Consider the following 12,490-nt stretch of genomic DNA (forward strand, 5'->3'; position numbering starts at 1 on the left):
TCAAAATGTCTACTGGTTCAAAATAGAACACAATTTCTTAAGCTAATAGTACACTAAAAACTCGAAATGACGACTTTAAATTGAACTCCTCTCCCAGTGCATCTTCAAAATATATCAAAATGTTGATATTAACGTTCATGATTACTTGCAAGTTACAGTACGAAAAGATCATGTATATCTCCATTAAGTAGTTGACCAATTACTTAAAGTACCTTTAATCTCCTCCGATAATCAATCATAACGTGGAAAATTTTACACGGTTATCGCTTCGAAAAAATCAATAAACCAAAACGTAATATAAGGGATAAAAGAGTAGCGTAATATTGAAAAGATGACTGAAGTAGAATTTGATCCGCCATTGAACTTCAATATCAAGCAATAAAGACATCGATACGTCCGTCGAGTGCAATCTATCTTCTTTTTCACACGTGTACCCGTATCAGAAGTTCGATTTTTATCGCGTCTTTATTACGAGTCAATGTTGGACCCGTAATATGAAGAATTAGATCGACGACCCGAACGATACACCCTTCTTTTATTTACCACCCCTGGCTGAGAAAAATCAATACTCTTGCGAAAGGGATGCTGCCCGCACACGTGTGCCAACAGGATTACTTTCAGACAGGAGGGATTCGGAAGATCCAACGAACAACGTTATATTTTCTGGCTGGGATTTTTTAGGGGATGAAGGGACTTTTTTCAAGTTGGATTCATTTGATACTACCTGGGTTGATATGGTACAAACATTGTGTGGTAAACATGGACTTTTTTGGGACTCTTTAAATATGAAATTTTCTCAAAGTTAAAGATTTTTTTAATTGACAACCGGTGTACAATGCACACTTACTTTGAAACTAGAAATGAAGTTGCAAAATAAATCAGCGAATGATTAAACATAAATTAATGTAGACATGAATTGTTTACTTATTGAATCGTGAAGGCAAAGATTCTAAGGTAATTGTTTTAATAAATTTTGTAAGTTAAAATGAAAAACTTGTAAAAGGATCATGTGACCTATAGTGTTAAAGATCTTTTTGAGACTCCAAAATTAAATCCTGTAATTATAGGAATATCAAGTTATTTTATTATTAAGAATTTTTAAATACACAAGCTCTTAAGAGTCGAAATTCTCAGAACCCCAACTTCTGAAATTTCCAAACTGCACAAGTCCCCAAATTCTTAAATCCCCAAATTCCTAACTCTCTAAATTCTCAACTTATCAACTTCTCAGATCCTCAAATTATCAAGTGTCCACCTCAAATCCCCAAACATTCAAGTATCCACCTTCTCAAGTCCTCAAATTCTCAAATCCCCAAATTCTCAAATGTCCACCTTCTAAGATCCTTAAGCTCTCAAGTGTTCACCTTCTCAAATCCCCAAACATTCAAGTATCCACCTTCTCAAATCCCCAAACTTTCAAGTATCCACCTTCTCAAGTCCCCAAATTCTCAAATCCCCAAATTCTCAAGTGTCCACCTTCTCAGATCCCCAAACTCTCAAGTGTCCACCTTCTCAAATCCTCAAACTCTCAAGTGTCCACCTTCTCAAATCCCCAAACTCTCAAGTATCCACCTTCTCAAATCTCCAAACTTTCAAGTATCCACCTTCTCAAGTCCCCAAATTCTCAAATCCCCAAATTCTCAAGTGTCCACCTTCTCAAATCCCCAAACTCTCAAGTATCCACCGTCTCAAGTCCCCAAATTCTCAAATCCCCAAATTCTCAAGTGTCCACCTTCTCAAATCCCCAAACTCTCAAGTGTCCACCTTCTCAAATCCCCAAACTCTCAAGTATCCACCTTCTCAAGTCCCTAAATTCTCAAATCCCCAAACTCTCAAGTGTCCACCTTCTCAAATCCCCAAACTCTCAAGTATCCACCTTCTCAAGTCCCCAAATTCTCAAGTTCCCAAATTCTCAAATCCCCAAATTCTCAATTGTCCACCTTCTCAAGCCCCCAGAATTCTCAAATCCTCAAATCCCCAAATCCCCAAATTCCCAAATCGCCAAATTCTCAAATCCCAAATCCTCAAATTCTAAAAACCTGAAATCGTCTTTCCAACACACATCATCCCGACACGTATCATAAATCATTTCAATGTTTCATTAAATCAATGACCACAAGTGTTTCAAATTACCGGAAACGCACGACTGACTGCATCGCTCTTTGCTTTAGAATATTTGCACAGATGTAGCCCAATCGTACAAAAGAAACATTCCGGATAAGTTAAAAGTCTTTTGTAATAATTCCAAGAAAAAAGAAACAAGCTTCTAACATAAAATATTGCTCACCGTATCAAAGTTCGAAAGAATTTTAAGGAAAACTCGAATACGAAATCCTCTTCCCGTATAAAACCTACAAATTATCCAATTTTTCAAGAACTCTTATTAAAACGCGATTCTTCTCGTTCTGATTGCTTCTAACAAAAAACGAGGTTGATCCGTAGAAAGCTTCATTAAAGTGAGGATTTCAGATACTCGATCCTTAATAAAATTCCGTAAGAATTTAAAAAGAAAGGAAGCTGCGCATTTGTGTAATTTTCATTCACAACGTGTCGAGTTAATTGATTTCTGGAATCCCGGTATTACCCGAAGGCTGCGTCAATCAAAATACAGCGCGAGTACTATTGGAGCGGGAACTCAAAAGCGGAAGCTGTTTTTCGATCAAAGTCTGCAATGAGTTATTGTTTCCATAATGTGCGAAAACGTGGAACAATGGGAGGAACGTTTAGTTACTTGCGGCAATGTGTAGTGGAGGAAAGGTTGTGATTTTGGTTTTGGAAAGTTGTTTAAAGAAGAGTTTATGATATTTTAATTTGCATTTCTACGATTTTAAATTTTACGCGTCGTAATTCCACGCGCTGTATTTCCACGCGTTGTAATTCCACGCGCCATAATTCCACGAGTAGTAATTCCACGCGTCGTAGTTCCACGCGCTGAATTTCTGGCGCATCGTAATTCTACGCGTCGTAATTCCACGCGCTGTAATTTCACGCGTCGAAAATTCCACGCGCCGAATTTCCACGCGTCGAAAATTCCACGCGCCGAATTTCCACGCGTCGAAATTCCACGCGCCGTAATTCCACGCGTCGAAAGTTCCACGCGCCGAATTTCCACGCGCCGAATTTCTACGCGTCGTAATTTCACGCGCCGAATTTCCACGCGCCAAAAGTTCCACGCGCCGTAATTCCACGCGCCGAATTTCCACGCGTCGAAAGTTCCACGCGCCGAATTTCCACGCGCCGTAATTCCACGCTCCGAATTTCCACGCGCCGAATTTCCACGCGTCGAAAGTTCCACGCGCCAAATTTCCACGCGCAGTAATTCCACGCGTCGAAAGTTCCACGCGCCGTAATTCCACGCACCGCAACCTCACATGCCCTAATCTCACGCGCCATACTCCCACGCGTCGTAATTCCACGTACCGTAACCTCACGCGCCCTAATCTCACGCGCTGTAATTCCACGCTCCATACTCCCAACCTCTATACTTCCATGCGCCATAATTCCACGCACCGTACCTCCACGCGCCATAACCCCACCTATCCTAATTTCAACGCTCCCCAATTCCACGCATTCTACCTCCACAAATTAATCCCCACGCGTCGAAAATCCCACGCATTAACAATCGCTACCCCACCCACAAAAAACAGTCACGCGCAATATCCCCACTCACTCAAAATCGCCAATTGTTGTCAGCAATTTTCTAAGCTTCCTACAATTCCATGATATAACAAAGCTTCACCTGTCTTATCATCTACTAACCTTAGCAATTTTAATTAATTAGCAATTTACAAGTGAATAGTCCAGATCCACATCTGCAAATTACAGATAATATCTTAATAAAGTCTTTGTTCTTAGAACAACAGCTAATGAGTATTTGATCGTAGGAAACCTTGACAGTTGTTCGAGCTTAAAAACAAACATCGATTCTATTGCAATAGCTGCTTACGAGATAACTATTGCGATGCTATATCGATCGTTTTCCGCAGGTATTACGTCATACGTCTCCTTTTTCGAATCTCTCGATCAATTATTCGTGGATAAACATGTTTTTTATGAAACTAAACAATGGTACGTAGAGGACATTTTTCAGACGGACGCTTATCTTTAATTGTAGAAGGTTTTTCGAGTATTTCGTCTGCTAGACGTTTACTTACTACTCGATAGCGCTTGATTATTATCGGAGAACTCCGATTGAATCTTAATTGAAAATCAAACTCGATCAATATCTTTGAAATCGCGAAATGGCCTTATCTTTCACAGAAACGTAAATTGTTATCGAATCTTTGATAAAGTATCGAACTTCGATACGTCAAACGGTCTCCACAAGATAAATTATTTATACGTTCATTTTCAAACATTCTTTCCAATCGTTCTCGAATTATTCTCCCATTTATTGCGTTTATGGAAAGGAATGAAACTAAAATAAAATCCTTGTTCCAAGCAATTTATCGAACCGTAAACGTTGGAAATTCCAAAAGAATTTCGCAAATAGATTAATTATCTGCGGTTCAAGAGTCTCGTATTTGTCGGTCACTATCACTCGCCGAAGGAATCTTATCGCCCGATAAGACAAAGACGGCGAACATTTAAAAAAGCTAGGAGCAACGAGGACTCCCGAAAGAAATATTCGCGTATCACCATGGGAATTCGCAGCTGCGTAAAACTTTGCGTAAATTTATCTGACTTTCGAGTACTCTAAAATCAACATTCAATTTAATTACCTTCGAAATGTCTGATAACATCTGTCTTACGTAGTAAATTATCGGAAAGTGCATATTAACAGCTGAGATATTGCTTTTAATTAACAATTTGCACGAAATGCTTTTATGCAGATGAGTACGTCTTAAAGTGACGTAGTGTTTGTTCAGATTTCGAAAAACCTTGGAGCCGGATTCTTTTCGTGGGTATAAAAAGAGATGTAGAAGAGTAATTGAAACTTTCCTGGTAGACAGAAAGTTCCTGGGGGAAACCTGAAACGGACACGAAAACAGATTCCTCCGACGTGTACATCGTTGGTGATAAACTTTCTACCGGGTTTTCTACCTTTTTCGCGTTTTCTATTCGTGTTTGGTTGAATTTCACTGCCGATAAATGTCAGCGACGTGGAAAGCGGCGACCATTTTGGAGTAATTGAGTAGGGGACAAGATGGAGCGAACAAAACAAAAATAGGAGGATGTTGGGAGACGAAAATTTCGATAAAAGTGTTGACGGAGTGAATAGTTTTGTGGACTGAATTTTGGGAGTATAGCTTTGCAATTTTGAGATTGGGGAAGTTTAGAATTTTAGGGTAGGAAGTTTTTAGGTGAGGCTTAGGTGTTGGGAGATTTGGGAATTTGGGAATTTGGGGATTTGAGGATTTTGGAGTTGGGACACTTGGGAATTTGGGGATTTTAGAATTGGATCATGCGCTGGATATCTACGCGTTGGATTTCTACACGCTGGATATCTACGCGTTGGATTTCCACGCGCTGGATAACTATGCGTTGGATTCCCACGCGTTAGATTTCCACGCGATAGATATTGGGATTTCTGAATTTGGAGATTCGAGAATTTTGGGATTTTGGAATTGGAAGATTTGGGAATTTGGGCATTTTGGAGTTGGATCACGCGCTGGATATCTACGCGTTGGATTTCTACACGCTGGATATCTACGCGTTGGATTTCCACGCGCTGGATATCTACGCATTGGATTCCCACGCGTTAGATTTCCACGCGATGGATATTGGGATTTCTGAATTTGGAGATTTGAGAATTTGGGGATTTTGGAATTGGAAGATTTGGGAATTTGGGGATTTTTGAGTTGGATCACGCGCTGGATATTTACGCGTTGGATTTCTACGCGATGGATATTGGGATTTCTGAATTTGAAGATTTGAGAATTTGGGAATTTTGGAATTGGAAGCTTTGGAAATTTGGGGATTTTGGAGTTGGGAAATTTGGGAATTTGGGAGTTTAAGAATTTGAAGATTTTGGTGTTGTGAGATTTAAGAATTTGGAAATTTTGGAATTTGAGGATTTAGAAATTTGGAAATTTAGGAATTTGGGAATTATGGAGTTGGAAAATTTGGAGATTTCCAAAAGATTAGAAAAATTTACAAATTGGGGATTTGGACTTGTAAGTTTAGAATTTGGAAAATTGAGAAATTTGAAAATTATCAATTTTAAAAGATTTAGACTTCCAAATTCAGCCTTTCAGATTTACACTCCACAAGTATGAAAATTTGAAATTTCAACATTTTTGAATATAAAAATTGTTGAACTCAGATACAATCCCTTATAATCTTCTAATTCATACATAATTATGTACTTCAAAAATGAACCTGCAGTGCATAATACAAGAAGAATATTCTATGTCTACGACACAAGTTTCCTACATCATCTGAAATTTTAATATAGAAGACAAAAAAATGAGGAACTACATATACGATAAATTATGTGTAACACGTCATAGATCGCAAGAAGAACAGACTTCTGGTGACGTGACGAGCCAGGAACGTCGATCCTGGATCTTCTCGTCCCACGTAATCTACTTCCTTCGAATAATCCACACACATTATCAGCAATGAACGTGTCAAGAGGAACGTACGATTCAACAGTCATTACCGGCCCTAAAATTTCACAACTCGATACATTTCTGGGGATTTATTATTCATACTAGCTCTTTCCTAAAACACTCGCTGCTCTGAGAATATCGATAACATTCCTGTGTATGGAATTTATGATTAATTTTCACGTTGCACGAACTGGGAAGGTGAGATTATTTTTTTATTTGAAATTATGTGGAAAATATTGAAATTTGGAAACTTGGAAATTTGGGAGTTGGGAGATTTAGGAATTTGGGGAGTTAAGAATTGAGAAATTTAGGAATTTGGAAATTTGGGAATTGGGAGATTTGGGAATTGGGAGATTTGGGAATTGGGAGATTTGGGAATTGGGAAATTTGGGAATTGGGAGATTTGGGAATTGGGAGATTTGGGAATTGGGAGATTTGGGAATTGGGAGATTTGGGAATTGGGAGATTTGGGAATTGGGAGATTTGGGAATTGGGAGATTTGGGAATTTGGGAATTTGGAAATTTGGGAATTTGGGAATTTGAGAATTTGGGAATTTGGGAATTTGGAAATTTGGGAATTTGGGAATTTGAGAATTTGGGAATTTGGGAATTTGGGAATTTGGAAATTTGGGAATTTGGTGATTTGGGAATTTGGAGATTTAGGAATTTGGAAATTTGGAAATTTGGAAATTTGGGAATTTGGGAATTTGGAAATTTGGGAATTTGGAAATTTGGAAATTGGGAAATTTGGGAATTTGGAAATTTGCGAATTTGGAAATTTGGGAATTTGGAAATTGGGAAATTTGGAAATTGGGAAATTTGGAAATTGGGAAATTTGGGAATTTGGGAATTTGGAAATTTGGGAATTTGGGAATTTGGAAATTTGGGAATTTGGTGATTTGGGAATTTGGAGATTTAGGAGTTTGGAAATTTGGGAATTTGGGAATTTGGGAATTTGGGAATTTGGAAATTTGGGAATTTGGGAATTTGGAAATTTGGGAATTGGGAGAGTTAGGAATTTGGAAATTTAGAAAACTGGAAATTTGGAAATTGAGAGATTTAGGAATTTTGAAATTTAGAAAATTGGAAAATTGGAAATTTGGAAATTCAGAAGTTGAGAGATTCAGAAAGTAGGCACTTCAGATCCCAATTTGTCACTTTAGAATAGAGCCATCGCAAGTGGAGTCACTGAAGTAAAATACACATTTCAAACCCTCACTACCACGAAATTATAAAAATAAAAAACGGTGACGAAATATTTCTAAAACAAAAACTAAAATATTCACATAAATCCATCGTAATAAGAATCGTCCCAGAAAAATAAGCTGGCGGTATTTTTCTTCTTTAGAAAATCCACCCTCGACATGATCGACCCTTTATTTCCGATAGGAGTTCGAAGCTGTTATCGTCGATCACGAGTTATCCTCTCGAGTAAATTTCCCCAGTGAATCCGATTTTTCGTCAAATCTAAAACTCTCGAGGAAACGATAAACCCTTGTCTAAGTGTTCTCCCACCGTCTCACTTGGAACTGTACCCCGATGACGACACGATAGTTGTCGGTAATCTATTCACTCGTACAGGATAACACGAAATCGATGGAATTCCAGCAAAAGAAAATGGCAGATAAGAAAGGAACACTTACCGGCAAGAACCGCGCACTTTGCTAAAATGGTCTTTCCTTTAAGAAACAGCTGTATATAGGTCCCCGATTATTCGTTATATAACGCGAATGCGTTGTATTTTCTTCGAGAATGTATTTGCACGTATCTGTGTGTACCTGACCCCCTCTTCGGCCACGGACAATCGTCCGGGGAGTGTTTGTTCCAGTTGGCCCTTGATAACGGGACGATTCGAGTGCCGATCAAGAATTAAATTCCAATTATCGGCTTTTCGAGCTTTCGAGGTGAGCCACACTCGAAAATGGATTAAGATTTGTAGTACCTTATTTGGTATCTGATTTAGTATATTTTTTAGTCTTTTATTGTTGATGAGACTGGATTTTAGGTATCGGGTGATGTCTGTTTTGGAAGAGAGGTTAAGAAGTGGTACTGAGGGGCCGAACGGAACAGATTGATTGTCAATTGTTTTGAAGTTTGTTTGCAATATTATAGGTTTTATTTTATAGGTTTGGGATTTGAGTGTTTTTGAACAATGTTGCTCGATCAATGTTGATGAATGATCTCTAGGTTTCAAATTTCTGTCTGAGATAATACTGAGGTTCCAACTTTCTATCGGAACAAATCGTTGAATTCCAAATTTCTACTTGAACAAATCAGGTTCCAAGTTACCACATGACTGAATCCATAAATTGCAAATTTCCACCTGATTAAATCCTCAAATATTAAATTTCCACCTGACCAAATCCTTAAATATTAAATTTCCACCTGACCAAATCCTTAAATATTAAATTTCCACCTGACCAAATTCTCAAATATTAAATTTCCACCTGACCAAATCCTCAAATATTAAATTTCCACCTGACCAAATCCTTAAATATTAAATTTCCACCTGACCAAATCCTTAAATATTAAATTTCCACCTGACCAAATCCTCAAATATTAAATTTCCACCTGACCAAATTCTTAAATATTAAATTTCCACCTGACCAAATCTCCAAATTGCAAATTTCCACCTGACCAAATCTCCAAATTACAAATTTCCACCTGACCAAATCCTTAAATATTAAATTTCCACCTGACCAAATCCCCAAATATTAAATTTTCACCTGACCAAATCCCCAAATATTAAATTTCCACCTGACCAAATCTCCAAATTGCAAATTTCCACCTGACAAAATCCCCAAAATCCACATTGCCATACCCCAAAATTTGCAACTTCTCACTCACCCAAATTTCTAAACCTCAAAATTCTCAAACACCTAAAATTCCCACAACACGACTCAAACACGTAGCCATCCAACACGTGAATGTCGTATCAACCTACATATCAACATCCTATTCACATCCATCCAGACATTCGAACGTCCCTTCCCTTATTCCAACAACGTCTGACAGGAGTCCCAAGCTCACACTGATCACTGTCAAATTTATTTATAACATGTGGCATGTGATAATGTTAATTTAAGAGGATACGATACAACATTCATTCGTGAATGTACATATCTTTCGTTTTGCAACGACTTCCAAAGATAAATATTTCTCCGAAGATAATGTACGATACGTATATGAAGCTGCGCCATGAGTAATTTATTTTATTGATACTAAGTTGACATGAAGCACTTTATCGTCCGTAAAATTATACAGATGCCAGTTTTTTGTATTTGCTTTAATTTATCAACGGTGACTACTTAATTCTTCTGTTAACAAGACAAGATCTTGCAACCTGTCTAAGAGTTTATTTATTAGGAATTTAATTTAGTTTAAGGTTTAAAGATGTCTATGTTAGGGTGAAAAGATAATTTTATCGATTGCACTTCTTTGCGACGAAATTCCACGCTTTGTATTTCTACGATTTTTAATTCTATGCGTCGACTTCCATGCACCGTAATTCCACGCGTCGTAATTCCACGCACCGTAATTCCACGCGTCGTAATTTTACGCGCTGAATTTCTTACGCACCGTAATTCTACGCGTCGAAAGGTCCACGCGTCGTGATTCTACGCGTCGAAAGTTCCACGCACCGTAATTCTACGCGTGATAATTCTACGCGCCGTAATTCCACGCGCCGTAATTCCACGCGCCGTAATTCCACGCGTCGAAAGTTCCACGCGCCGTGATTCTACGCGTCGAAAGTTCCACGCGCCGTGATTCTCCGCGTCAAAAGTTCCACGCACCGTAATTCCATGCATCGTAATTTTACGCGCCGTAATTCCACGCGTAGTAATTCCACGCGCTGAATTTCTTACGCACTGTAATTCTACGCGTCGTAATTCCGCGCGTCGAAAATTCCACGCATTGTGATTCTACGCGTCCAAAGTTCCACGCACCGTAATTCTACGCGTGGTAATTCTACGCGCCGTAATTCCACGCGGCGAAATTCCACGCGTCGTGACTCTACGCGTCGAAAATTCCACGCACCATAATTCCACGCACTGTAATTCTACGCGTCGTAATTCCACGCGTCGCTCTCCCTCGCGTCGTAATTCCACGCGCTGTAATACTACGCGCCGTAATTCCACGCACCATAATTCTACGCGTCGTAATTCCACGCGTTGCACTCCTATGCGCCATATTCCGACGCGCCGTAATTCCACGTATCAAAACTATTAAACATGTAAAACAAAATATATTTAATCGTCATTCCAGTTCCCCAATAAAAACATAAATAAGACAATGAATAACCAAAACTATATCCTACCAAAACTGTATTATACCAAAATTGACATTTAATAATAACAACTGACCGATTTACGACAGCTAAATACAGAAACAACAGCATGTATCGTTATTAAAATTCGTAAAACGTCACCGAACAACTCCACACGAGTGACGTCTAAACACTCGAGATAAAATTGTCTGGAGATAGCAAGTATTCTGATTATCGTCCAAAAATGAGGTGTCTATTCGATCTATTTTTCAATTCGACCCCTGTCATTCGATCCCCGGCGGACTATTAGTGCGTATTACGATAAGTCGAAGAGTAGAACCCACCAGTCTGAATCTGGAGACAAAGAGTCTTCAATAATCGCGTGCGACGATCGCGGAACAATGCACGGCACGCAAATTCGCGATTCGATGTCACACAACGTTCAAGTATCTCGACCGATCGATTCGAAAGAGCGACGTTGTCTCGAGGAAAAATGGTCGAGATATTTATATACTCACGATTCATCGATGACACGGTCGGGGTTCACTGTCCACAAGCAGGAAATTCTCTGGAGGTGGCAGAACGCATGAGAAAGGCTACATAGGATGGATTAAGCTCCTGCCATCTTCAGATTCTTCAAATAATCGTCAGAAGCAGAAACCAATCCAGAACCCTTTGTTAGGATTCTTATTGGTCCTCGATGAAGGAAGAGTCTTCATGAAATTGAAAATTGATCTGCAGCCGCAGCGAAATGCACCCATTTATTCTGTGGACGCGAGTCATAATTACATGAATATTTTACATGACTCGTACCAGAAGATGATTCTATATCTGCATCTAATGGAAACATTGTGTCTTATCTCGTTTTGATATTTACATTTTCCAAGCAAGTACCCGGGGAATACACTTTTGAAGTGCCGCTGCATTTTCCAGGTAATTAGTAGTCCTTAGTCACCTTTATAAACACGATTCGGAGTTAATTATGCTAAACTATTTACCGAGCCAACATGCAAATACGTAAATTCAGCCGCTTATGCGCGGTCCTCGTTTGAGATTTGCATAAAGATTTACCTTGTTGCAAAACTAGTTCTGCCTCTTAACATAACATACTCCGCACTAGCGGATAAAGTAAACATATTTAGCATGACATTGTCCGTCATAATTCTGCTTTGGCAATGTCAACTTCCTGCTGTTGATTTTTCCGACTATCGATAATTAACATTTTATTAATTAAAGGAAGAAATTGAAAAGAAGCGAAAGTAGATTAGCAAGGTTTATCTTTGAGAGACATCGAATGACAAGATTACACTGATATCGAGAACGCAGTGTTTGCGATGTACGGTCAATATTTGAACTAGTTACCATTAAAAAGCTTATTTCATTAATTTTTAACGCTACCGAAGTTTGCGGGAAGAAAATTAAAAAACGTGTCTTCCCACGTTCTCGGGAACAATTGAAAATCATATCGGTTTTAACGAGAAAAGTTGCGCGAATTGAGAAAGTTGAAGTAGAAAATTCCGATGGAAGTTTCAGGACAATCTTGATTGCACGACGGGGAGGACGACGGAGTTTATGGTGCATGAGGCATCGTTCAACCTTGCATCAACACTTCAATCGAATAATAACTCGGAATTAATTGATGCACGTATTTCGCTGGGGGCAAGCTTTT

General features: G+C 38.8%; 1 protein-coding gene across 2 annotated transcripts in view; it reads right to left on the reverse strand.

The window, feature by feature from the left end:
- The window catches only part of LOC100883250 (facilitated trehalose transporter Tret1-2 homolog), a 45,973-nt gene extending 34,690 nt beyond the window's left edge, over positions 1 to 11,283 (reverse strand). Inside the window, exon 1 of one of the 2 annotated variants that reach the window (XM_012286277.2) lies at positions 11,166 to 11,283. The gene's annotated coding sequence lies outside the window, so the exon portion shown is untranslated. Of the gene's footprint in view, positions 1 to 8,197; positions 8,405 to 11,165 lie in introns of those variants that run through there. The other variant, XM_003703760.3, reaches the window with a different exon arrangement.
- Between the last annotated feature and the right edge of the window lie 1,207 nt (positions 11,284 to 12,490).

Source organism: Megachile rotundata, chromosome 9 (genome assembly GCF_050947335.1).
Source record: "Megachile rotundata isolate GNS110a chromosome 9, iyMegRotu1, whole genome shotgun sequence".
Classification (NCBI taxonomy): Eukaryota; Metazoa; Arthropoda; class Insecta; order Hymenoptera; family Megachilidae; genus Megachile; species Megachile rotundata.